Genomic DNA, 25,913 nt, shown 5'->3' with positions numbered 1-25,913 from the left:
AGGTACAAGTTCTCTTTTGATTCATTCATTTTTTTTTTCTTTTTCTTTTTTTTTCTTTGAAACAGAGTCTTGCTCTATTGCCCAGGATAGAGTGCAATATAACTCAGCTTACTGCAACCTCTACCCGCCGGGTCCAAGCAATTCTCATGCCTCAGCTACCCGAGTAGCTAGGATTACATGCATGCACTACCATGCCAGGCTAATTTTTGTATTTTTAGTAGAAATGGGGTTTCACCATGTTGGCCACGCTGGTCTCGAACTCCTGACCTCAGGTGATCGTGCCTGCCTTTGCCTCCCAAAGTGCTGGGATTACAAGTGTGAGCCACAGGACTTGGCCAAGGTCAATTTTTTTTTTTTTTTTGAGATGGAGTCTCACTCTGTCGCCCAGGCTGGAGTGCAATGGCGCAATCGTGGCTCACTGCAAGCTCCACCTCCTGGGTTCAGGCCATTCTCCTGCCTCAGCCTCCCAAGGAGCTGGGACTACAGGCACCCGCCACCACGCCTGGCTAATTTTTTTGTATTTTTAGTAGAGATAGGGTTTCACCGTGTTAGCCAGGATGCTCTCGATCTCCTGACCTCGTGATCCGCCCACCTTGGCCTCCCAAAGTGCTGGGATTATAGGCGTGAGCCACCATGCCTGGCCTTTTTTTTTTTTTTTTTTTTTTTTGAGACATTCTCACTCTATCGCCCAGGCTGGAGTGCAGTGGAGCAATCTCAGCTCACTACAGCCTCCACCTCCCGGGTTGCAAAGATTCTTATGCCTCAGCCTCTCAAGTATAGGCATGTGCCACCATGGCGGCTAATTTTTGTATATATATATTTTTAAGTAGAGATGGAGTTTCACTCTGTTGGCCAGGCTGGTCTCAAACTCCTGGCCTCAAGTGGTCAGCCCATCTCAGCTTCCCAGAGTGCTGGGATTACAGGTGTGAGCCATCACGCCCGGCCTTGGTTCAATTTTTAAATGAAATCAGAAGTAGTCATTAGGTGAGATGAGGATAGCAAAGGTAAGGAAGGTTCTGCATGTTCTGCAAGGTTTTGCATGCTCTGGCTTCTCCCTGCCACCTCCCTGAGCTCATGTCCTACCACTCTCCCATTTATTTTCTCCACACTAGCTGTACTTTCTTCCTTGCACTTCCTTGATCATAGCAAGCACACTTCTGCCTCAAGAACTTTTTGCACATTCAGTTCCTTCTGCCCAGGATGATCTTCCTTCAAATGTCCACATGGCGTATTCCCTTACATCCTCTTGTTCCCATTCAAATGCCATCTTATCAAAGAAACCTCCCAGACTGGCCCATCAAAAATACTGCCCCCTCCTTCTCACCTCTGTCACTATCTCTTTTTCTACTGTATTCTATGTCCTTATATTTATCACCTATCTGAAAAGTATATTTACTTGCTTATTTATTTTCAACTGCACCCAGAATTTAAACTTCAAGAGTACCAGAAATATGTGTTTTGAAGAGGGAGGATGAGATCTAAAATAAAAGTCCTGGAGTATGGGAGCGATAAGGGAAATGGAACAGGAATACCTGGCAGCTCTTAAGGACCTACCAAGGCCAGAGACTTAAAATGCTGTATCTTTTTTAAACGAACCAATATTTAGAATTTTTTTTTTTTTTTTTTTTTTTTTTTTTTTTTTTTTTGAGATGGAGTCTCGCTCTGTCCCCCAGGCTGGAGTACAGTGGCGCCATCTCAGCTCACTGCAAGCTCCGCCTTCCGGGTTCACGCCATTCTCCTGCCTCAGCCTCCCAAGTAGCTGGGACTACAGGCGCCCGCCACGTCGCCCGGCTAGTTTTTTGTATTTTTAGTAGAGACGGGATTTCACCGTGTTAACCAGGATGGTCTCGATCTCCCGACCTCGTGATCCGCCTGCCTCACCCTCCAGAGTGCTGGGATTACAGGCATGAGCCACCGCGCCCGGCCCTAGAATTATTTTTTTTACCTGAAAAAAAAAAATTAGCTTTATAAACAAACAGGAGAGGTTTTTTTGGTTTTGTTTTGTTTTGTTTTTTAAAAAGCTATAAGATGCCTAAGGAAATGCTTTGGGTTGTCACCCAAGTGGAGTTGCAGAATGTGTCCCAAAAGCCCCAAAGCCTGATATCTCAGCTAACTTCTTTGCTCCCAAGGTACCTTTTCACACCCATCTCATTCACTTCCTGTTGGACGCTGGTGTTTTCTTTTAAAGAAATTCAAAGGAGCAGTCTGGGACAAGGAAGAGACTTTTCTACTCTCACTGCAAAAAGCTAAACAACCTTAAAAAAATTTTTAAAGCTGCCATTGCTTATAGCTTTTTGGGTCTGTCTGTGTAAAGCTGAGGGTTTGATTTGTCTTTTTTAGAATGGGACACTCTTTGCTCTAATACATCTTATTATATATGTTTAGTTTTATCACAGTTGTAACTAACCTAAAAGTGTAACAAGACAGAAATTGTCTCACTTGCTGAGGGAGAAAATGTGTTCTCTGGAATAAAGAGCCCCTGGTCGGTCTAGTTGGGGTGATAGTCATATAAACAATTATAATATATTCTGTTATAAAAGCAGCTTGCAAAAGTTCCAGAGGTGTAAGGTAATGTTGTCTTCTTCCCAGGACCTATCTTGAGTTTCCTTGCCTATGAAAGATATGCTTTTGGTGATCCTGGCCAAGCCCCCTCTAATTTTTTTTAAATTAAGGCCTTGCATTTCTTTGTATGGAAGATTCAGCCTAACATTACTGATCAGCCCTCAAAGGTATACAATGTGAACAGGTTCCCAAATTTCAGGGGCCTATAACAGCTTGAATTTTGCTCATACTACAAGTCCAGCATGACTGGCTGCCACTCTGCTTCATGTCATCTTCTTAGAGACTCAGGATAATCCAGCACAAACTTCCTGGGATGGGGCTGGTCAGTGACGGTGGAAAGCAATTCAGCAAAGCACAAACTGCCCTTCAACTCTTGCGTCGATGTGATCCACATCACTTCTCATATTCCACTGACAAAAGCAATTTTCATGCCAAGCCTGACTTGAATGGACTGGGAAAGTCGACTCTTCTCCCAGGGAGGACAAACAAACAGACATTGGTCAACAGCAGTACAGTCTACCAAAGAAACTTCCCCTGCTCTCCCCAGAAAGAGTTCATCACTGTTTTTTTACACTTCTATCACTTTTGCATGACTCTATGATAACAGAGGATATTATAATTGTTTACATCGCTATTGTAAGGGATAATTGGAAGGACAACAGAGAAAGGAATGAGGCCAGTAGACCCAAGTTCAGGCAAGCTGATATACTGTCAGTCCTGCCAGGCTACCTTTGACAAAAGCAGAGGAGGCAGCCCCGCTTACAGGCTATAGCCGGGTTTTATAAGGCGTAGAACTGGGTCAGGGTGAAGGAAAAATAAAAAAAGTGGGGGGGGGGGTGGTCCTTTGTGCCAGGTGTCTGACCGCTTCCTGGAGATGTTTTTCTTGCCAGTTCTCTTATGCAAGGTATATGTCTTAACTGCATCCTGGAACAGCTGGCCTCTGGTCAAACAGTTACAGGTGGATTTGGGGTAGGGGGTTTTACTTTTTGGCCCTTGGGGCTTAGGTCTGTGGGAGGGGTAAACCGTTCAGTTGGGTGGACCCTAACATTCCAGCCTTTTAATAGATGACAGAGAAGGGGCGTTGATTTCATCAGACTGCTTCAAGCTGAGAGGAGGCGGTGGCTAGGGGAAAGGCTGGAAGGTAGGGGTTGGCTTTGGTTTTGAAACTGTTGATATTCCTGGAGTAACATCATGTCATATATGGTTCCGTGGGCAAAAGCTCAGATACGATTCTCTAAAAGCTGGGTGAAGAGGCATATTAAGCAAGGCCCGAAGATTAGGAGAAGAAAAAGGATTATAGTGGGTGCAAGGAGAGGGAGTAGCCAGGGGACCCAGGTGCTGAGAGACCAAGAGGGCCAAGAAGGCCAGGTAGAGGAGCTGCTTTCCCTGATCTTTGGGGCTCGATCTTTTGAGTTTTTTACTGCATCCTGAACTAAGCCTGACTGGTTAAAATAAAAGCAGCATTCTTCGTTTAGGAAAATGCAGAGTTCTCCTTTGTCAGCGGTCAGTAGGTCGAGACCTCTGTGATTTTGTAAGGCGACTGCCGCTAGGGAGTCTAGCTGAGCTTGTAAGGTGGATATGGAAGTTGCAAGGTCATCTATACCATCTGATAGGCCTTTTGATAAGATTTTATGGTGATAAGAGGAGGTTGCGATTCCTGCTACTCCTGTGCCTGCAGCCACTGTGGTGCCTAGGCCTACGAGTAGTGGGATAAGCTGTATGGCCCAGTGCCTGCGGTGTGGGATTTGAGTATTTAGGGTTTGGAGGGGCGGGTTTTCTCCTGGAGCTATGCCTGTTTTAGGGCTGAGGAAGACCAGTGTACAGGTGCCTGTCCAGTTGGTGGGGAGACAGAGGTAGGTGGAGGTGCTGCATAGAAAAAATACGCCTTGGCTGGGGAGGCAGAATTGGAAATGTGTGGAAAAAACGGAGTGTAAAATGTTGTTCTCTGAGCGCCAGGCGTGGAGGGAGGAGGCTAGAGCCACTCGGTTAGGGGTTGAAGAGGGTGTGTTGAGGTGAGCTGGCTGGCTCCTACTGTTGATTTTTCTAAGTGTAGAAAGAAGCGTTTTGTGTTAATAAGTAGTTCGTTTGAGGGTGTGTTAGGCAGTGGAATTTCCATGCATTCGGAAGTGGGGACAGGGTCTAGACAAGCGCTCCACCCTGCGATTTCTGAGCAGGGCCTGTGTCGGTTATTGCAGAATCCTGATGTTTTTCCCGTGACTTGGGTCTGAGGGGGGTTGGAAAGTTTGAGAACTTGTGTGGGGTTTGTTACTGTTGTTCGGATGCCTGTTGGAGGAGTGAGTGTTAGGCTATAGTTGCATAAGCTAGAGAAGAGGGTGCCTAGGGGGACTCCTGAGGAAAGTTCACGTTTTATGCATAGGGATGCGTGTTGGCTGAGTTTTAGTAAGTGCTCCTAAGATAACCTTGTGTTTTGAAGTATGTGCGGGAAGACTGAGTTTGCGACCTTTGAGTGCATTTACTCCTCTGAAACTTTGGTAGCGGGGGTGGAGGGTTATACTGGTGAGAACCCAGTGTTTGAGGGGAACTGGGAAGGCATCCTTTCATATGGTTTCTGAGGGATGTACACAGAACCAGCAGGCCTTGGCCAGGGAGGGGTTAGTTTGATTGAGTATCGTATGTGCCTATTGAATGGTGCGCTGAAAGTGGAGCAGTAGTGAGAAGGAGGGGAGAAGGAGTAGCTAGAGAGCAAGTGTAAAGGTAAAGAATTTGGCTTCATCTGGAGTGAATTCCTGTAAATCCCCTTGAAATAGAAGATCGGTGATCCAATCAAGGAATGCCGTGAGGGTGGGATGTTCTGGGTAGGACCATGAGATGTTTTCTGTGATGCAGTGAAGGAAGAGGGTGAAACGGCAGGATGGGCAAAGACAGGACATTAGGGAGGGGCAACTATTTGTTGGTGGCTGCTATACCTGCTATAAGGAGGATTATGAAGCAAAAGGTTACAGATATTGAGATTTTTTGTTTGAAACTCCACCCAGGAAGCGAGACAGCATATAGTCCTATGGCAAAGAGTAGAGTAAGTAGGGTGATTCCTGCAAGCGCAGCATAATGGATGATTTCCATTAATAAGGGTTTGGATACTTAATAGTAAAGGATGACAACTTATCTGTTATGGTTCATGGGGAAAGAGTTGGGATCGGAGGAAAAGGACCCGAGACATTTTTCAATTTGGGAGAAGTCAGAGATAGAGAAGGGAACATGGATGCAAATGATGCCTTCGGCTCCAGCCACCTCTCGGAGGGGAAGTATGGGGGCTGGTTGTTGGGCATGCTGAGTTCAAGAGTGGGTATGAGGTGGAGATGGGGATGAATCAGAGTCAGAAGCTGGGTGGTTGGAGCCGGGGGGAAAGAAGGAGCGCAGGAGCGGGAGCATAGGGCGGAGGGTCGTGATGATCGGGCAGAGGATTACTATGTTGAAGGGGCAGGGGGAAGTCGGCAGGGTCAAAGGAGGAGGAATCATCAGAAGGAAGGGAAGCTGAGGATGCGTCTTGCCTGGAGTGGGTGAGGAGGATTTGGAAAGCGGAACAGGACTGACAAAGGGAGGGGCGGCTATGGAGGGCAAAAAAGGCCTGAACATAAGGGATTTCAGACCACTTTCCATTGTGATGGCAAAAGTTGTCTAGGTCCCTGAGGATGTTAAAATTGAATGTGCCATTTTCAGGCCATTGAGAGCCATTGTCCAATTTATACTGAGGCCAGGCTGTGTTACAATAAAACATGAGCCTTTTTGGGCGAATTTCGGAATGGAGGCCAAGGGCATTAAGATTGTGGAGGAGATATCCGAGGGGGCATGTCTTTGAGGGAGTGGACTGAGAGGCTCCCATGGTAGAATGAGTGGGGGAGGGGTGGAGATGGAAGACTTGGCCAGAGACTAGAAGGATGGGAGAAGGTGTCCTCTCTCCCACAGTTCAAGTCAGAGAGGTGCGATAATCCCCCGTTCAGGCATCCCTGAAAGGGAGATACCAAGGGCCTAGAGACCCTTGGTCTAGCACTGGGTCTTTCAGGAAAGGAGAAGCAGACAAGGGTTCCGATGGAAGGCAGAAGTCTCCTTTACTCACCCCTGAGGCAGTCTTGCTGTAGGATGTGTTTGCCAGCTATGGAGAAGAGTAGGAGATCCCATGGATCTTTGAGCAGGTTTGGGAAGGGGGAGTTTGACCCCAGGGAAGGGAGGGAAAGAAAGGGAGAAAGGGAGGTTGAATTCTACCACCTTCCTGGGTTTCAGCACCGAGATGTAAGGGATAATTGGAAGGACAGCTGACAAAGGAATGAAGCCAATAGACCCAAGTTCAGGCAAGCTGATTTATTGTCAGTTCTGCTGGGCTACCTCTTGACAAAAACAGAGGAGGCAGCCCCACTTACAGGCTATAGCAGGGTTTTATAGGGCATAGAACTGAGTCAGGATGAAGGAAAAAGAAAAGAGGGGGGGTCCTTTGTGCCAGGTGTCTGACCGCTTCCTGGAGATGTTTTTCGTGCGTTTTGTTACGCAAGGTAGACGTCTTAACTGTATCCTGGAACAGCTGGCCTCCAGTCAGAGTTACAGGTGGATTTGGGGTAGGGGATTTTACTTTTCAGCCTTTGGGGCTTAGGTCTATGGGATAGGGAAACAGTCCAGTTGGGTGGACCCTAATAACTATCACCCCAACTACACCAGGAACACACTTTAAGGATGAGGACTGCCTTTTATTGTTTTGTCACCTATACAGTACCTGGCACATGGTAGATACAATGTTGAATTAAATAGGATTGGATGGATTGATTAGGACTGGATGAATTGAATAGGATTAGGTGGAGTGTATTGGACTGAACTGGAGTAAAACAGAGAATCTGGGCTGGGTGTGGTGGTTCACGCCTGTAATCCCAGCACTTTGGGAGACCGAAGCAGGTGGATCACTTGAGGCCAGGAGTTTGAGACCATCCTGGTCAACATGGCAAAACCCTGTCTCTACTAAAAATACAAAAATTAGCTGGGCATGGTGGCGCATGCTTGTAATACCAGCTACTTGGGAGGCTGAGGTGGGAGAATCGCTTGAGCCCAGGAGGCAGAGATTGCAATGAGCCGAGATTGCGCCACTGTGCTCCAGGCTGGCAACAGAGTGAGACTCCATCTCAAAAAAAAAAAAAAAAAAAAAAACACAAAACAACAGGGCTAGGCACGGTGGCTCATGCCTGTAATCCCAGCACTTTGGGAGGCCGAGGCGGGTGGATCATGAGGTCAGGTGATCGAGACCAGCCTGGCCAACATCGCAAAACCCTGTCTCTACTAAAAATACAAAAATTAGCTGGGCATGGTGGTGCATGCCTGTAATCCCAGCTACTTGGGAGGCTGAGGGAGAACTGCTTGAGTCCAGGAGGTGGAAGCTGTGGTGAGCCAAGATCGCGCCACTACACTCCAGCCTGGGTGACAGAGCAGGACTCCATCTCAAAAAATAGAAATAAACAGAGTATCTGAATCCATCTGTTGGCGTGCTGTATGAATATAAGCCTGGATAGAAAATATCGTAAGGCAAAATTAGTCTAGATGAGACTTTGGATATAGAGATCTGCTTGTCCAATGGTGATGCTTTACTGATGAGAAAATTAAAGCCCAGGTAGAAGTGATGGCTGGTCTGACACCACGTACAGAGTTGGTAAAGAACCCGGCCTCCAGTTCCCTGGTTTCATGTCCTTTCCATCATTGCCTGAGGCCTCTTTTGTAACAACAACAACAACAACAACACAATCACCATCTGACGTTTATTTACTTATCCACTTATAAAATATATATTCTAAGTAAAAATACAAATTAAAAAAAAATGATAAACAAAAGCCAACCTCCTCATATCTTGCCTCCACCCCAGCTCTGGACAAATAACTACTGTTGGGCCAGGGACAGTGGCTCACGCCTATAATCCCAGCACTTTGGGAGGCCAAGGCAGGCGGATCACCTGAGGTCGGGAGTTCAAGACCAGCCTGGTCAACATGGAGAAACTCTGTCTCTACTAAAAACACAAAATTTGCCAGGTGTGGGGGAGCACGCCTGTAATCCCAGGTACTCAGGAGACTGACGCAGGAGAATTGCTTGAATCCGGAAGACGGAGATTGTGGTGAGCCGAGATCATGCCATTGCACTCTAGCCTGGGCAAAAAAAGCAAAACTCTATCTCAAAAAAAAAAACCACTGTTGACACCTGCTTGTGTGTCTTACAGGAATTTTCCATTCATGAACAGCATATATATATACACACACACACACACATATATACACACATATATACACACACATACACACACACACATATATATACACACACATATATACACACACATACACATATATACACACACATACACACATATATACACACACATACACATATATACACACATGTATATATACACACATATACACATATATACACACATATATATACACACACACATATATACACACACACACACACACACATATATATGTGGTTATTATTATCTTTTGAGACAGAGTCTTGCTCTGTCACCCAGGCTGGAATGCAGTGGTGCAATCTCGGCTGACTGCAACCTCCACCTCCCCAGTTCAAGCAATTCTCCTGCCTCAGCCTCCCGAGTAGCTGGGACTACAGGTGCACATCACCACGCCTGGCTAATTTTTGTATTTTTAGTAGAGACAGAGTTTTACCATGTTGGTCAGGCTAGTATTGAACTCCTGACTTCGTGATCCACCTGCCTTGGCCTCCCAAAGTGCTGGGATTACAGGCGTGAGTCACTGCGCCCGGCCTGTGGTTATTTTTTATTCAAATCACATAACACATATGGTTATGCCCTTTTATTATTTTACCCAGCAATATATCCTGAACACTTTTAATAGAATCCAGAGTCTACACCCTTGTTTAATGGCTGCATGATATTCTGTTATAAGCACCATCATTTATATAGCTAGTTATTAGTATATATTTAAACATTTGTCTTTTAATATCACAAAGGAGGCTTGGCGCAGTGACTCAAGCCTGTAATCCCAACACTTTGGGAGGCTAAGGTGGGAAGATCACTTGAGCCCAGGAAATCAGCCTGGGCAATATAGCGAAACTGCATTACAAAATACACACACAAAAAAATAGCCAGATATGGTGACTCGAACCTATAGTCCCAGCTACAAGGCAAACAGGTGAGAAGATTGCTTGAGCCCTGGGTGGTCGAGGCTGCAGTGAACTGTGATTGCACCACTGCACTCCAGCCTGAGCAACAGAGTCAGTCCCTGTTTTAAAACAATACATATCACAAAGGATGGAAATATGTCACCAATGTGCCCAAGACTCCCTCGTTTACATCTCAAGCCTTCACCTCTCCCCTAGATTCTTATAGGCCCTAACTACTTGGTATCTTCGCTTTTAATACCTAATAGACATCAAAAACTTAACTTATCCAGAAGAATGGAAGACAATTCTTTTTTTTTTTTAATTTTTATTTTTGAGACAGAGTCTCGCTCTGTCACCCAGGCTGGAGTGCAGTGGCATGATCTCGGCTCATCGCAACCTCTGCATCCCAGGTTCAAGCAACTCTCCTGCCTCAGCCTCCCCGAGTAGCTGGGACTACAGGCACGTGCCACTGCACCCAGCTAATGTTTGTATTTTTAGTAGAGACAGGGCTTCGCCATGTTGGCCAGGCTGGTCTCGATCTCCTGACTTCAGGTGATCCACCCGCCTCGGCCTCCCAAAGTGCTAAGATTACAAGTGTGATTCACTGCACTTGGCCCAGAAGAGAATTCTTGTCTATCCCCACCAAATCTTTCCTTTCTTAATATCCCTCTTTTCAATTAATGGCACCTCCATCCATCCAGTAATACAGACTAAAATATTAATATGAGCAGTCATTCTTATTGCCTATGTTTTCCTCTACTCACATACCCAATTTCTCATTGGCTTCACAACGTGTCCTAAATTCCCCTACTTTCTCTGATCTCCACTGCTCTCTCACTAGGCTAAGCTCTTCCCACGCTTCCCCTGGTCTACTGCAATTGCCTCCTGGCTGGTTTGTTTCTCTGCTTCTGCTTTTTACCCTGTAGCTCCATTCACTACCAAGTAGCTAGAGTGCTCTGTTGCTTCCTTATTGTAGGTACACAAGTGTATCCAATGTATACATTCTAGGTTAAGAATTATAAAAACAGGCCGGGCGCGGTGGCTCAAGCCTGTAATCCCAGCACTTTGGGAGGCCGAGATGGGCGGATCATGAGGTCAGGAGATCGAGACCATCCTGGCTAATACGGTGAAACCCCGTCTCTACTAAAAAATACAAAAAACTAGCCGGGCGAAGTGGCGGGTGCCTGTAGTCCCAGCTACTCGGGAGGCTGAGGCAGGAGAATGGCGTGAACCCGAGAGGAGGAGCTTGCAGTGAGCTGAGATCCGGCCACGCACTCCAGCCTGGGTGACAGAGCGAGACTCCGTCTCAAAAAAAAAAAAAAAAAAAAAAAAAAGAATTATAAAAACAAACACCAAACACACCCATCACCCAGTTTAGCAAAGAGACTCTCACCAATACATAAGCTTTTTTTTTTTTTCCTGAGATGGAGTCTCGCTGTCGCCAGGCTGGAGTGCAAAGGCGTGGTCTTGGCTCACTGCAACCTCCACCTCCCAGATACAAGAGATTCTTCTGCCTCAGTTTCCCGAGTATCTGGGATTACAGACGCCCACCACCACGCTGGGATAATTTTTGTATTTTTAGCAGAGACGGGGTTTCACCATGTTGGCCAAGCTGGTCTTGAATTCCTGACCTTGTGATCCACCCAACTTGACCTCCCAAAGTGCTGGGATTACAGGCATGAGCCACTGTGCCTGGTCACCGGTACATAGTCTTGAAGCTCCCCTACCCCTTTGCAAATGCCCTTCTTCAATCATATACCCGCCCTCCCCACAAAGGTAGCCACTTTATTGATTTTCATGCTCCCAACTCACTGTTTTTCACTGTTTTTACCACCTATGTAATTTTCCCTACAACAGTAGAGTAACTAATCCTCAGCAAGATTTCCGGTTCTCAGTTCCTTCTGGACACCCACAAATTTGCTATTAGGCATAATCATCTGAATTGAGAAATGAAATGTGAGCAGAAGTGACACATATGAAAATGTAGGCTGGGCATGGTGGCTCACATCTGTAATCCCAACACTTTGGGAGGCCGAGGTGGGAGAATTGTTAGTGAAACATCAGAGGTTCCGTCTGGGTCCCGCTGTTGGCTGCACAATGCTGAGACCAGCTCGGTGGGGGAGACCCTAACCCAGAGGAATTAAAGACACACACACAGAAATATAAAGGTGTGAAGTAGGGAATCAGGGGTCTCACAACCTTCAGAGCTGAAAGCCCCGAACAGAGATTTACTCACATATTTATTAACAGCAAACCAGTCATTAGCATTGTTTCTATAGATATTAAATTAACTAAAAGTATCCCTTATGGGAAACGAAGGGATGGGCCGAATTAATTGCAGCAGGAACATGCCCTTAAGACACAGATTGGTCATGCTTTTGTTTGTGGCTTAAGAATGCCTTTAAGCAGTTTTCCGCCCTGGGCAGGCGAGGTGTTCCTTGCCCTCATTCCCATAAACCCACAACCTTCCAGCTTGGGCCTAACGCCATTATGGACATGTCACAGTGCTGCAGAGATTTGATGGCCAGTCTTGGGACCAGTTTATGGCCAGATTTGGGGGGCTTGCTCCCAACAGCACAGCAAGGCAGTCGCTGAAATGACGAATATTGCCAGGGAAGAAGGCTTTAATCAGGTGCAGCAGAGGAGATGGGAGCTCATCTCAATCCATCTCCCTTAGCTTCTAAAACTAGGGATTTACATAGCAGGGAAGAAATGTAACAATGTATAAGAAAACAGGAACTAGGGAGGGGCAAGGAAGCAATCATGATGAATGAGGGGTCTGGCATCTCATTGTCTGGATGCGATCATCTGGTGAGTTTCAGTTCTATGCTTTTCTTCGGAGACACCTGAAGGTCCTTTCCTGAGGAAGGAACTCAGATAAAACAAATGTAAGCTTCAAGCTTAAGACCAGAGTCAATATCTATCTTTGCCCCCCCCCCAAAAAAAAATGATCTTGGGACTATTGGGTGGGTTTCAGAGTCACTTGAGACGAAGAGTTAAACACCAGCCTGGGCAACATAGCAATACCCTCTCTCTACAAAAGAAAAAACAACAAAAAACGGTGGTGTTTGCCTGTAATCCCAGCTACTCAGGAGGCTGAGGCAGGAGGATCATCTGAGCTTAGGAGTTTCAGGCTGCAGTGAGCTGTGATTGTGCCACTGCACTACAGCCTGGGTGACAGAACCAGACTGTCTCAAAAATAGAAAATAAAATGTAATGATTTTAAATTAAGTCTTGAATATAGTTTCATAAAGTATTTCATAAAGTACATTATTCTAAGTTTACAATTGAGTTTTTCTAATAACTTTAAAGATATTTTTCTTTTTTTTTTTTTTTTTTTTTTGAGATGGAGTCTCACTCTATCGCCCAAGCTCCACCTCCTGGGTTCAGGCCATTCTCCTGCCTCAGCCTCCCCAGTAGCTGGGACTACAGGCGCCCACCACCACTCCCGGCTAATTTTTTGTATTTTTAGTAGAGACGGGGTTTCACCGTGTTAGCCAGGATGGTGTCGATCTCCTGACATCATGTTCCACCCGCCTCTGCCTCCCAAAGTGCTGGGATTACAGGCCTGAGCCACTGCTCCTGGCCACATTCAAGATATTTTTCTCTTGTCTCCTGGCTTCTAATGTTGCAGTAAAGAAGTCAGCTACAAATCTAATTGCCGTTTCTTTATGGTGAGTCATCTTTTCTCTCTGGCTGCTTTAAAAATATTCTCTTATATTTGGTTTCCTGCAGTTTTACTTAGTTATGCTGAGGTGTGGATTTTTTTTTTCTTTTTTCTTTTTTTTGTTTTGAGATGGAGTCTCCCTCTGTTGCCCAGGCTGGAGAGCAATGGTGCAATCTCGGCGCACTACAAGCTCCGCCTCCCAGGTTCACGCGATTCTCCTGCCTCAGCCTCCTGAGTAGCTGGGACGACTACAGGTGCCTGCTACCATGCCCGGCTAATTTTTTTTTTGTATATTTAGTAGAGATGGGGTTTCACCATGTTAGCCAGGATGGTCTCGACCTGCTGACCTCGTGATCTGCCCACCTCGGCCTCCCCAAGTGCTGGGATTACAGGTGTGAACCACCGGGCCCGGCCGAGGTATGGATTTTTAAAAAATTTATCCTGCTTGGAATTTTATAGGAGTCCTTAGTCTAAGAATTGCTATCTTTGAATAATTCTGTTCTCAGCTCTCAACATTCATCTCTCAAAATATTTCCTCCTCCCATTCTCTGTCTTTCAAAACTCTGATTTGAGGCATGTTGAACCCCCCTTTCTATCTTCCTTGATTCTTGTTTTTTTTTTTTTTTTGAAACAGAGTTTCGCTCTCATTGCCCAGGCTGGAGTGCAATGGCGCAATCTCGGCTCAGTGCAACCTCTGCCTCCCGGGTTCAAGCTCCTGCCTCAGCCTCCTGAGTAGCTGGGATTACAGGCGTCCGCTACCACACCCAGCTAGTTTTTTTGTATTTTTAGTAGAGATAGGGTTTCGCCATGTTGGTCAGGCTGGTTTGAACTCCTGACCTCAGGTGATCCACCCGCCTCGGTCTCCCAAAGTGCTGGGATTACAGGCGTGAGCCACCGCACCTGGCCTCTTCCTTGACTCTTAACCTCTTGCTATGGTATCTATCTCAGCCTCTCTGAGCTGCAGTTTGGATATCTTCTAGTTAACTAATATTCTTTTCAGTTTCTAATCTGCTGGTCATCCACTGAGTTTTAAACTTACATTACTGTGTTATACTTTTTATTTATTTAATATTTATTTACTAATTTATTTACTTTTTAGAGACAAGGTCTTACTCTGGTCTCCCAGGCTGGAGTGAAGGGGCATGATCAAAGCTCACTATAAACTCGAACTTCCGATCTGAAGCCATTCTCCTGCCTCAGCCTCTGGAATAGGCGGTACTACAGGCGTGCAACACCATGCCTGGTTAATTTTTAAGTTTTTTGTAGAGATGAGATCGCACCCTGTTGCCCAGGTTGGTGTCGAACTCCTGGCTTCAAGCCATCCACCCACCCTGGCCTCACTAAGTGCTGAGGTTACAGATGTGAGCCACAGCTCCTGGCCATAAAATTTTTAATTCTAGATGACTTTTTTATCTAATCTGCTTGATTAAATTTTATAGTCTTTTATTTCTGAGGATGATAAGCCTCTTGTATTTATTTAAACACATTAAACATATGCTGTCTGATGATTCAAATACCTGAGGTCGGCCGGGCGTGTGGCTCATGCCTGTGATCCCAGGATTTTGGGAGGCCAAAGTGGGTGGATCACTGAGGTCAGCAGTTCGAGACCAGCCTGGCCGACATGGCAGAACCCCATCTCTTACTAAAAATCCAAAAAAAATTAGCCGGTACTCATACCGCACGCCTGTAATCCCGGGTACTTGGGAGGGGGAGGCAGGAGAATCGCTTGAACCCAGGAAGTGGAGGTTGTGGTGAGCCAAGACTGTGCCACTGCACTCCAGCCTGGGTGACAGAGTGAGACTCTGTCTCAAGAAAAACAACAACAAAAAACAAAACAAACACCTGAGGTCTTTGTGTGTGTTTTCAATTCATTGTTTCCACTGGCTCCCATTTATGGCCACTTTTTTCCTTACATTCTGAGGGATTTCTGCTTGTGAGCGCCTTCTCCTCCGAGAATCCTTTATCTAAGAGGATCCTTTTGGGCCTTGGGTTGAACCAGCATTCTTGTTGCATTTGTTTCTCCCAATTGCCTTATAGGCACTAATAACCGAGGACAATTTAAATTAAATTTTTCCTTTAGGGTAATATGAATTAGTTTTTGCTTTCCATTGACTTCTATCAAAGTTAAGACTGACACATTTCCAATACCTTCTTTTGTTCCATTAATTTATCATGAAAACTTTTATTTTTTCTCACCTATGTATTCATCCCTCTATTCATCCATCACTCCATTATGTTTTTTGATGCATTTGAAAATACAAGTCACCCCTAAGCCCTTCAGCACACATATAATTAATTGAGTTAATATTTCTTTACGGTTTTTTTCTTTTCTTTATGGAGTATAAGATGTAAATGCAATGAAATGCAAAGTCCTTTTTTTTTTTTTTTTTTTTTTTTTTTTTTGATACGGAGTCTCACTCTGTTGCCCAGGCTAGAGTGCAATGGCATGATCTCAGCTCACTGCAACCTTCACCTCCTGGGTTCAAGCGGTTCTCCTGCCTCAGCCTCCAGAGTAGCTGGAATTACAGGCATGCAGCACCATGCCCAGCTAATTTTTGTATTTTGTATTTTTCGTCATATTGGCCATAAACTCCTGACCTCAGGTGATCCACCTGCCTCAGCCTCCAGACTGCTGAGATGACAGGCCTGAGCTACTATGCCCAGACTGCTTTTTTTTTTTTTACTTGAAACAGAGTTTTACTCTGTCACCCAGGTTGAGGTACAGTGGCATGATCTCAGCTCATTGCCACCTCTGCCTCCCAGGTTCAAGTGATTCTCCTGCCTCAGCCTCCCAAGTAGCTGGGACTACAGGTGTGTGCCACCACGCTCGGCGAATTTTTGTATTTTTTTTTTTTTTTTTTTTTTAGCAGAGACAGGATTTCACCATGCTAGCCATGCCAGGTTTCACCATGTTGGCCAGGCTGGTCTCAAATTTCTGACCTCAAGTGATCCGCCCACCTTAGCCTCCCAAAGTATTGGAATTACAAGTATAAGCCACAGCACCCAGCCAGAATGCACAAATCGTAAGTTTACCATTGTAAAAGTTTCAGTCTTATGAAGATATAGAACGTCAACATAACCCGAGAAAGTTTTCTCATGCCCCCTCCCAGAGTCAGTCCCATGTCCCCTGCTTCCAACAACTAGAGGCATCAATTGTTCTGATTATTATTTTTTTATTTTTGAAATGGAATCTTGCTCTGTTGCCCAGGCTGGAGTACAGTGGCACGATCTCAGCTCACTGCAAGCTCCGCCCCCCGGGTTCACGCCATTCTCCTGTCTCAGCCTCCCAAGTAGCTGGGACTACAGGCACCTGCCACCACGTGGGCCTGGCTAATTTTTTTTTTAATTATTATTTTTATTTTTAGTAGAGACGCGGTTTCACCATGTTAGCCAGGATGCTCTTGATCTCCTGACCTCGTGACCTACCCGCCTTGGCCTCCCAAAGTGCTGGGATTACAGGCATGAGCCACCGCACCTGGCAGCCTATTCTGATTTTTTTTTTTCTTCTCAGTTTAGCTTGTTCTAGAATTTCATACACATCTAATCAGACAGTCTGTGTTCTACTGTGTGAGGCTTCTTTCATTCAGCATAATTTTAAAAAATTTATCCATGTTGTTGTATGTATCAGTATCTAATTCCTTTTTATTGCTGGCTAGTATTCTATTGTATATGTATATACCACAGTTTATTTATCCAGTCTTGTGTTGATGAACACTGGGCCCACTTCCAGTTTAGGGTTGTTATAAACAAAGCAGCTGTGAACATTTCCATACAAGTCATTTTTTGAACATAGGTTTTCATTTTTCTTGGGTAAAGACCTCAGGAGTAGAGTTGCTGGGTCACAGGGTAGGATTATGTTTAATTTTGTGGAAAACTGCCAGACCATCTTCCAAACTATTTTATAGTATTTTATACTTTCATCAACACTGTATGGAAACGTCTGCTTTCTCTTTCTGCACTGTAGCTTTATTTCTCATGCACTTCATAAGATGCATGCCTTTGAGAGCTGAGCTTTATATGGGGATTTTCTAATCAACTCCCACATTGGATGGGCCTGAGACTTCATTCCCTTCTTGTGTGCCCTGAGTGTCCATCAACATTTTGCTACAGTTCACTGTAATTGAGAAAATACCCTTAGGATGAAAGCCAGTTTCAGGAATATGCTTCCTAGGATTCCTGTTTTTATTTCATTTTGTCATTTGCAAATTCTTCACGTGTTTGCCAGATCTTTGAAATGTTAAAAATATATAATTATTCACAATTTTTAGTTGTTTTCCATGAAAGAGTCGTTTGAGAAATCTAGTCTGCCATGCTATCATAATGAGAAGTCTGCAGAATATACTTTTAAAAAGTAGATCAGGCCGGGCACAGTGGCCCACGCCTACAATCCCAGCACTTTGGGAGGCCGAGGTGGACAGATCGCTTGAGGTCAGGAGTTCGAGACCAGCCTGGCCAACATGGCGAAACCCCATCTCTACTAAAATACAAAAATTAGTGGGGCGTGGTGGTGGGCACCTGTAATCCCAGCTGCTTGGGAGGCTGAGGCAGGAGAATCACCTGAACCTGGGAGGTGGAGGTTGCAGCGAACTGAGATCACTCCACTGCACTTCAGCCTGGGCAACAGAGTGAGACGCCATCTCAAAAAAAAAAAAAAAAAAAAAAAGTAGATAAGATCATCTCATACCTCTGATTAAAGTTTTCTGATGATTTCATCTGGCACTTAGAACAAAACCTCAGCTTCCTGGCCGGGCATGGCGGCTCACGCCTGTAATTCCAGCACTTTGGGAGGCCTAGGCGGGTGGATCACCTGAGGTCAGGAGTTTGAGACCAGTCTGGCCAACATGGTCAAACTCCGTCTCTACTAAAGATACAAAAAATTAGCCAGGAGTGGTGGCACACGCCTGTAATTCCAGCTACTTGGAAGGCTGAGACAGAAGAATCGCTTGAATCCAGGAAGCAGAGATTGCAGTGAACCAAGATTGTGCCATTGCGCTCCAGCCTAGGCGACAGGGTGAGACTCCGTCTCAAGAAAACAACAAAACAAAAAAAAGAAACACAAAAAATCTCAGCTTCCTATTTTGATCTTTATGATATGCTTATGCTTACTTCCAGGTCATCTTAAAACATTGCCCTCTTGCTATGTTCTTCCTGCTGATCCTCAAACACACCTTCTCTCCATCTTGGGGCAATAATTCCTCCATGAAGCTGCCTCTGTTTTTCATCTTTAATGCTTCAGAGAGACTTTTACTGACTTTGCCACCAAAAGTAGACCTCCCCCAATACCACTCCTTATCCAAATAGTCTATATTCTCATAGCTCTTGTGACCATAAGAAATTGTGTTATTATTTACCTATTTATTTGCTTGTTGTCTGTCTTGATCTCTAAGAGAATGTAAATTCTATGAGAGCAGACACTGTTTCTTTCATTTCACTACTGTTTCCCCAGTACCTAAAATTGCACTTGTAACTTAGAAGGGACTCAATGAACGGTTGTTAAATGAATGAATGAATGAATTCTGTAGCGACTAACCTTGCACACATATATAACATATATTTATGAACTGTTAAGTGTAGTCATGCCTGAATATGTAAATACTAATTTTTTTTTTTTTTTTTTTTTTTTTTTTTTTTTTTTTGAGACAGAGTCTTGCTCTGTCGCCCAGGCTGGAGTACAGTGGCGCGATCTCAGCTCACTGCAAGCTCTGCCTCCCGGGTTCACGCCATTCTCCTGCCTCAGCCTCCCATGTAGCTGGGACTACAGGTGCTCCACCACCACGCCCGGCTTTTCTTTTTCTTTTTTTTTTTCAAGTAGAGACAGGGTTTCACCATGTTAGCCAGGATGGTCTTGATCTCCTGATCTCCTAATCCGCCTGCCTCGGCAGGCAATTACAGGCGTGAGCCATGGCACCCGGCCTAAATTTTTATTTTAAAGAATAAATTGCTGTAGGTTTATGTCTCCTTTACATGGTATTATTGGAATTCTTGAAAAATTTATGTGTATAGGCATACCGTGAAGATGTTGCAGGCTCAGTTTCAGACCTGTGCAATAAAGATATCACAATAAAGGGAATATTGCAATAAAGCAAGAGTCACACACATTTTTTCTTTTCCAATGCATACAAGAGTTACGTTTACACTATACCATAGTCTATTAAGTGTGTAATAGTATTATGTCTAAAAAAAAAACCAATGTGGGCCAGGTGCAGAGACTCATGCCTGTAGTCTCAGCACTTTGGGAGGCTGAGGCAGGTGAATCACCTGAGGTCAGAAGTTCAAGACCAGCCTGGTCAACACGGTGAAATCCCGTCTCTACTAAATATACAAAAATTAGCCAGGTGTGGTGCTGGGCACCTGTAATCCCAGCTACTTGGGAGGCTGAGGCAGGAGAATGGCATGAACCCAGAAGGCAGAGGTTGCAGTGAGCCGAGATTGCGCCATTGTGCTTCACCCTGGGAGGCAAGACCGAAACTTCGTCTCAGAAAACAAAACAAAAAACGATGTACATACCTTAATTTAATAATGCTTTGTTGCTAGAAAAACTTCTGGCACAGAGACATAAAATGAGCAAAGCCGTTGGAAAAATAGCATTAAGTGGCTTACTCAACACACGTTTTCCATAATCCTTCAATTTGTAAAAAGTGCAGTATCTGCAAAGCACTTTATAAAGAGAAGTGCAATAAAACAAGGTGTGGCTCATATTACCTATACATTGCAGAAGTGATACTAAGTATTTATTTTAAAAGGAGATGCTGGTTTTCAAAGGGTTGAGAACCACTGTCCTAAGTGCTGATGATTCTCTGTCCTCCAAGCACCAACCCATATTTGTCTGACATTCTACTGGACAGTCTACCCTCAGATATGGCATGGCATTCTAAGTTCAACACCTCCAAAACAAAACTCATCATCTGACTCCACAAAACTTCCTCCTTGTGCTTGGCTCCCAGGTGTTATGCTTTTGCCTACTATCCCCATGCCCACCTTATTTAATCAGTTGTCAAATAGTATCTTTGTACCTGCTTGACACCACTTGCAGTTGCCTATTCCTTTTCTTCCCCGTTACCATGTTGTAGTTTACATGCTCATCATCTTGCCCCTGGTACCTTGAAACATTCTCTGGAGTCTTCTGCTGCCCTATGCCACTCTTATTTACTCTCTAAATAGCATTTATAGTATGTATGTCAATGCACAGCCTGTTGTGGGACTTTTCAGCCTCAATAGGCGCATGAGCCAATTCCCCTAATCTCCTCTCATGTATCTATCTATCTATAATCTATCCATCTTTCTATTTATGTCCCACTGGTTCCCTCTCTCCAAAGGACCATTACTAATACAGATTTTGTTACCAGGAGTGGTACTAGAGGAACAGAATTTTCTCTTTTTTTGAGATGGAGTTTCGCTCTTCTTGCCCAGGCTGGAGGGCAATGGCGCGATCTCGGCTCACTGTAACCTCCGCCTTCCAGGTTCAAGCGATTCTCCTGCCTCAGCCTCCCAACTAGCTGGGATTACAGACCGCACCACTACACCTGGCTAATTTTGTATTTTTAGTGGAGATGGGGTTTCTCCATATTGGTCAGGCTGGTCTCGATCTCCCAACCTCAGGTGATCCACCTGCCTCAGCCTCCCAAAGCACTGTGATTACAAGCGTGAGCCACCACGCCCTGTGGGAGAACATAATTTTAAGGAAAAGTTTCCCAAATTGGTTCTGGGGTTTCTGGAAGTGGCTCCTTAATTCGATTAGACCTAAAAATGCTAAGGACTCTACTTCTAGTAGTACAGAGGGCACTGATAGTCCACGGCCTGTTTTGGAGATATGCAAAATAAATGCATTTGATACTCATAATTTACTACTTATAAGAGGCAAAGAATTTAATGACTCTATACATAATATTCTCAAAACATTTGTGGAAAACCAAGGAATATAATTGTGTCTGGAATTGGTTCCTTCCTGTTGGTTCTTGGTCTCGCTGACCTCAAGCATGAAGTTGCAGTGAGTGTTACAGAGACGGAGTCTCGCTCTGTCGCCCAGGCTGGAGTGCAGTGGCGAATCTTAGCTCACTGCAAGCTCCACCTTCCGGTTTACGACATTCTCCTGCCTCAGCTGTCCGAGTAGCTGGGACTACAGGCGCCTGCCACCACACCCGGCTAGTTTTTTGAGTTTTTTTAGTAAAGACAAGGTTTCACCGTCTTTGCCAAGATGGTCTCGATCTCCTGACCTCGTGATCCGCCCATCTTGGCCTCCCAAAGTGCTGGGATTATAGGCTTGACCTATTGCGCCTGGTCTGTTACACGTCTTAAAGATGGTGTATCCACAGTTTGTTCCTTCAAATGTTCAGATATGTCCGGAGTTTCTTGTTTCTGGTGGGTTCATGGTCTTGCTAAATGAAGCCACAGGCTTTCACAGTGAATGTTACAGTTCTTAAAATGGTGCATCTGGAGTTGTTCGTTCCTCCCAGTGGGTTCATGGTCACACTGGTTTCATGAGTGAAACTGCAGACCTTTGCAGTGAGTGTTACAGCTCATAAAGTAGTGCAGACCTAAAGAGTGAGCAGCAGCAAGATTTATTGCACAGAGCTAAATAACAAAGCCTCCCAAGCATACAACGTGACCAAACAGGAGTGGATTGCCACTGCCTGCTCAAGCAGCCAACTTTTATTCCCTTATTTGGCCCCACCCACATCCTGCCGATTGGTCCATTTTACAGAGAGCTGATTGGTCCATTTTACAGAGTGCTGATTGGTGCATTTTTACAGAGCACTGATTGGTGTGTTTACAAACCTTTACCAGAGCACTGATTGGTGCATTTACAATCCTTTAGCTAGACAGAAAAGTTTTTCAAGTCCCCACCTGACCCAGAAGCCCAGCCAGCTTCACCTCTCATAATGATGTTGGTTGGTTACTCCTAGTGTCACTGGATAGAGTGATGAAGGAAATGGATGATCTCCCGGATTGGATTCCCTGGCTCCCAGTTCACATAAGTGACTTAAGAGTTTCTAGGTGTGTCCTGAGTCAGAATCTTCTCTCCTGTAACTACAGGTCTGAAATTGCCAAAAATCAAACACAAACCCTCATCACATGACTGGCTGAATTGCAAGGAAAGCTGAACTCTCAGCCTCACAGACTACTGTTAAAGTGGGGGCATTGATTAGGAGACAGTGGAGTTCTGCAAATTGTGATGAAGACGTGTAGGAAGACCCCGATGAACCTGATAAGTCTCACTGGCCAGAAGTGACCTCCCCATTTCTACTCCCACCCTCAGAGGCAGCAGTGTCTGCACACACAGTGGTATCAACTTTTCTGCTCCCTCTGAGGGGTTTAACCAGAAATAGTAATGGCTTCCCCTGAGGCAGTAGCCATGCAAGATAATGCTGATTCTCCTCAGGACCCAACCCCACCACGCTTTTTTGCTTCTAGAACTGTAACTAGAGTTTCAGTTACAAGTAGATGTAACAAGTTTCCTCAGGACCCTAAAGGCGAAATACCAAGTGTGAGTCAGGAGGAGGTGTGCTACACTCCAAAAGGGCTACTTGAGTTTTCTAATTTATAAAGCAGAAATATGGAGAACACGTGTGGGAATGGATATTAAGGGTGTGGGATAATGGTGGAGGGAACCCACAGTTGGATCAGGCTGAAATTTATTAATATGAACCCACTAAGCAGAGATTCTGCATTTAATGTTGCAGCTCAGGAGTAAGAATGGTGCTAACAGTTTGTTTGGCAGAAACATGAATCAAAAGACGTCCCATCAACAGCAAGTTAGAAATGGCTGATGTCCTGTGGTTTACCATAGAGGAAGGGATTCAAAGGTTGATAATGCTAGAGTGAATTTGCCATGTGAAACCTCACCCACATTAGGAGGGCCCAGAAGACATGCCTTTCACCAATGCCTTGAGAAATAGATTTGTAAGGAGAGCCTCCAAATCCCTAGAGCTCTGTGACTGCTCTTCTCTGTAAACCATACCTTACAGTGGGAACTGTAGTCACTTAATTGAAAAACATAAATGCAATGGTAATAATTAGATTCCAAGATGGTAGGTCCCAAGTGCTGGCATTCAATGGTCAAAGGCAGTGTAGGGGTAGTTACTGTAAAAACAACAGAGGCAAGGCAACAATTGCCACCCTACCTACCTTTCTCTCTCTTAGATGGGCAGAGATGACTCATGTAGTTCCTTTTATAAAGAATCCATGATCCCACTTCACTCTACCGTCATAACCTAGTCACCCCCTCATTAGGCCCCACCTCCCAACACTGTTGCATTGGAGATTAAGTTTCCAACACATGCTTTTGGAGGGACATTCAAACCTTAGCTCAGATGTAATGGAATTACTGCATATCTGTCATGGGTCGAGTAATTTAAGCTTGGAAAACCCCCCAAAACACTACAATCCTTATTTAGTGTTGTGAAACTCACAATCTTGTGAGAAAATGATGGTATCACAGAACGTTAGAACTGGAAGAGACTTTTGAATTTTAATCCAGTCCATCATTTTACAGAAGAGGAAATGGAGTAGAGGCCACACCCTGAAGGCAAGTTGTAGTAGAACTGGACTAGAACCTAAATTCCCTGGTAGGAACACTAGAACACACACACACACGTGCCTGCACACACACAGTAAGAGACTGCAGTAAGTGCATGCAGCCTTACTGGTTAGCCAGTAAATGAAACCCTATTTAAAAACTGGGAAATGCAGCTGGGTGCAGTGGCTCACGCCTGTAATCCCAACACATCGGGAGGCTGAGGCAGGCAGATTTCTTGAGGTCAGGAGTTCGAGACCAGCCTGGCCAACATGGTGAAACCCTATCTCTACTAAAAATACAAAACTTAGCTGGGTGTGGTGGTGCATGCCTGTGGTCCCAGCTCTTCGGGAGGCTGAGACAGGAGAATTGCTTGAACCCAGGAAATGGAGGCTGTGATGAGCTGAGATTGCACTCCAGCCTGGGTGACAGAGTGAGACTTCACCTCAAAATAAATAAATAAATAAAATAATAAAAACTGGGAAATATTAGTGAAGTGATTGAGATCAATGTGCAGCCTTGGATAAGTAACTTAAATTCTTTGTGCCTCTGTTTCCTCACTTATAAAATAGGGATGAAAATGGCTGCCTTTAGGGTGTTCTGGGAAAGATCAATGATGTATGTAAAACTAGGGATGCTTTTGGTTGCAAGGAACACAAAATCCAATTGATAGTGTTCTAAACAAATAAGGGTTGATTTTTGTCCTATTAAGAGCATGGAGGGGCCAGGCACGGTGGCTTACGCCTGTAACCCCAGCACTTTGGGAGGCTGAGGCAGGTGGATCACGAGGTCAGGAGATAGAGATCATCCTGGCTAACACAGTGAAACCCCGTCTCTACCAAAAATACAAAAATATTAGCCAGGCGTGGTGGCAGGCACCTATAGTCCCAGCTACTCAGGAGGCTGAGACAGGAGAATGGTGTGAAACTGGGAGGCAGAGCTTGCAGTGAGCCGAGATCGCACCACTGCACTCTGCAGCCTGGGCGACAAAGTGAGACTCCATCTCAAAAAAAAAAAAAAAAAAAAAAAAAAAAAAAAAAAAAAGCATGGAAGTAGGTGGCTGCTGGCATTTATTAGTCCAATGGCATGAGTCCCTGAAAGTTCCTTGGCCTTTCCTTTATGCTTGTGGCTTCATGATGTCCAAATAATGTGAACGTTCCAGATGTCATGTTTGCATTCACAGTAGGAATAAGAGGAAACGAAGAAAGACTCCTAGGCACATCTGTCCCTTGTCCTGGGGACAACAGTTTCACCTAGACATGCCCCAGAAGGATTCTGCTTATGTCTCATGGACCCAATGCCATCATGTCATTACCCCTAGCAAGATGAAAAGCTATAGGAAGCTAAATGTTTGGCTGTTAAGCCTCCGCAGTGGGGATGGCAAGGGAAAGGGGGTTGGGAATAGCTTTTTAGTAGCCAATGAATGGGACCTGCCATAAGAAACTATCATATAAGAGGCCTATTAAAGGGCTGTTTTTGGAATTTTAAGTAAACCTTTGAAGCTTGCCATGAACCTCTCCAGGCATTTTGGCCTTCAACAATGGACTTTCATTACAAAGAGTTAACAAGAAAGCATGAGCTGGTTTTGGTGTGCAGTTTGTAGCTCCATCTCATCACTTACTTTTCACATTTTATGGATTTCTTGAAATTGCCCTGGGATTATGGGAATTTGGTGACTCAGGTCATGAACTGCATTATTTTGGCTTTAGCCTTCAAGGTAAAGATCTGATATTAAGCTGGATTAAGATCTGATATTAGGCCGGGCGCGGTGGCTCAAGCCTGTAATCCCAGCACTTTGGGAGTCCGAGACGGGCGGATCACAAGGTCAGGAGATCGAGACCATCCTGGCTAACACGGTGAAACCCCGTCTCTACTAAAAATACAAAAAACTAGCCGGGCGAGGTGGCGGGCGCCTGTAGTCCCAGCTACTCCAGAGGCTGAGGCAGGAGAATGGCGTGAACCCGGGAGGCGGAGCTTGCAGTGAGCTGAGACCCGGCCACTGCACTCCAGCCTGGGCGACAGAGCGAGACTCTGTCTCAAAAAAAA

The 25,913-nt window shown here is 45.0% G+C and overlaps 1 long non-coding RNA gene across 2 annotated transcripts in view; it reads left to right on the top strand.

The window, feature by feature from the left end:
* The first annotated feature begins 13,287 nt into the window (after window positions 1–13,287).
* The window catches only part of LOC139363498 (uncharacterized), a 28,610-nt gene continuing 15,984 nt past the window's right edge, over window positions 13,288–25,913 (top strand). The window contains exon 1 of one of the 2 annotated variants that reach the window (XR_011624009.1): window positions 13,288–13,361. This is a non-coding gene — a long non-coding RNA (uncharacterized lncRNA). Of the gene's footprint in view, window positions 13,362–13,529; window positions 13,772–25,913 lie in introns of those variants that run through there. The other variant, XR_011624010.1, reaches the window with a different exon arrangement.

This window comes from Macaca nemestrina, chromosome 5 (assembly GCF_043159975.1).
Source record: "Macaca nemestrina isolate mMacNem1 chromosome 5, mMacNem.hap1, whole genome shotgun sequence".
In the NCBI taxonomy this organism is placed as follows: Eukaryota; Metazoa; Chordata; class Mammalia; order Primates; family Cercopithecidae; genus Macaca; species Macaca nemestrina.
The sequence above is the reverse complement of the archived record's forward strand: the minus strand, read 5'-3'. Positions and strand labels throughout refer to the sequence as shown.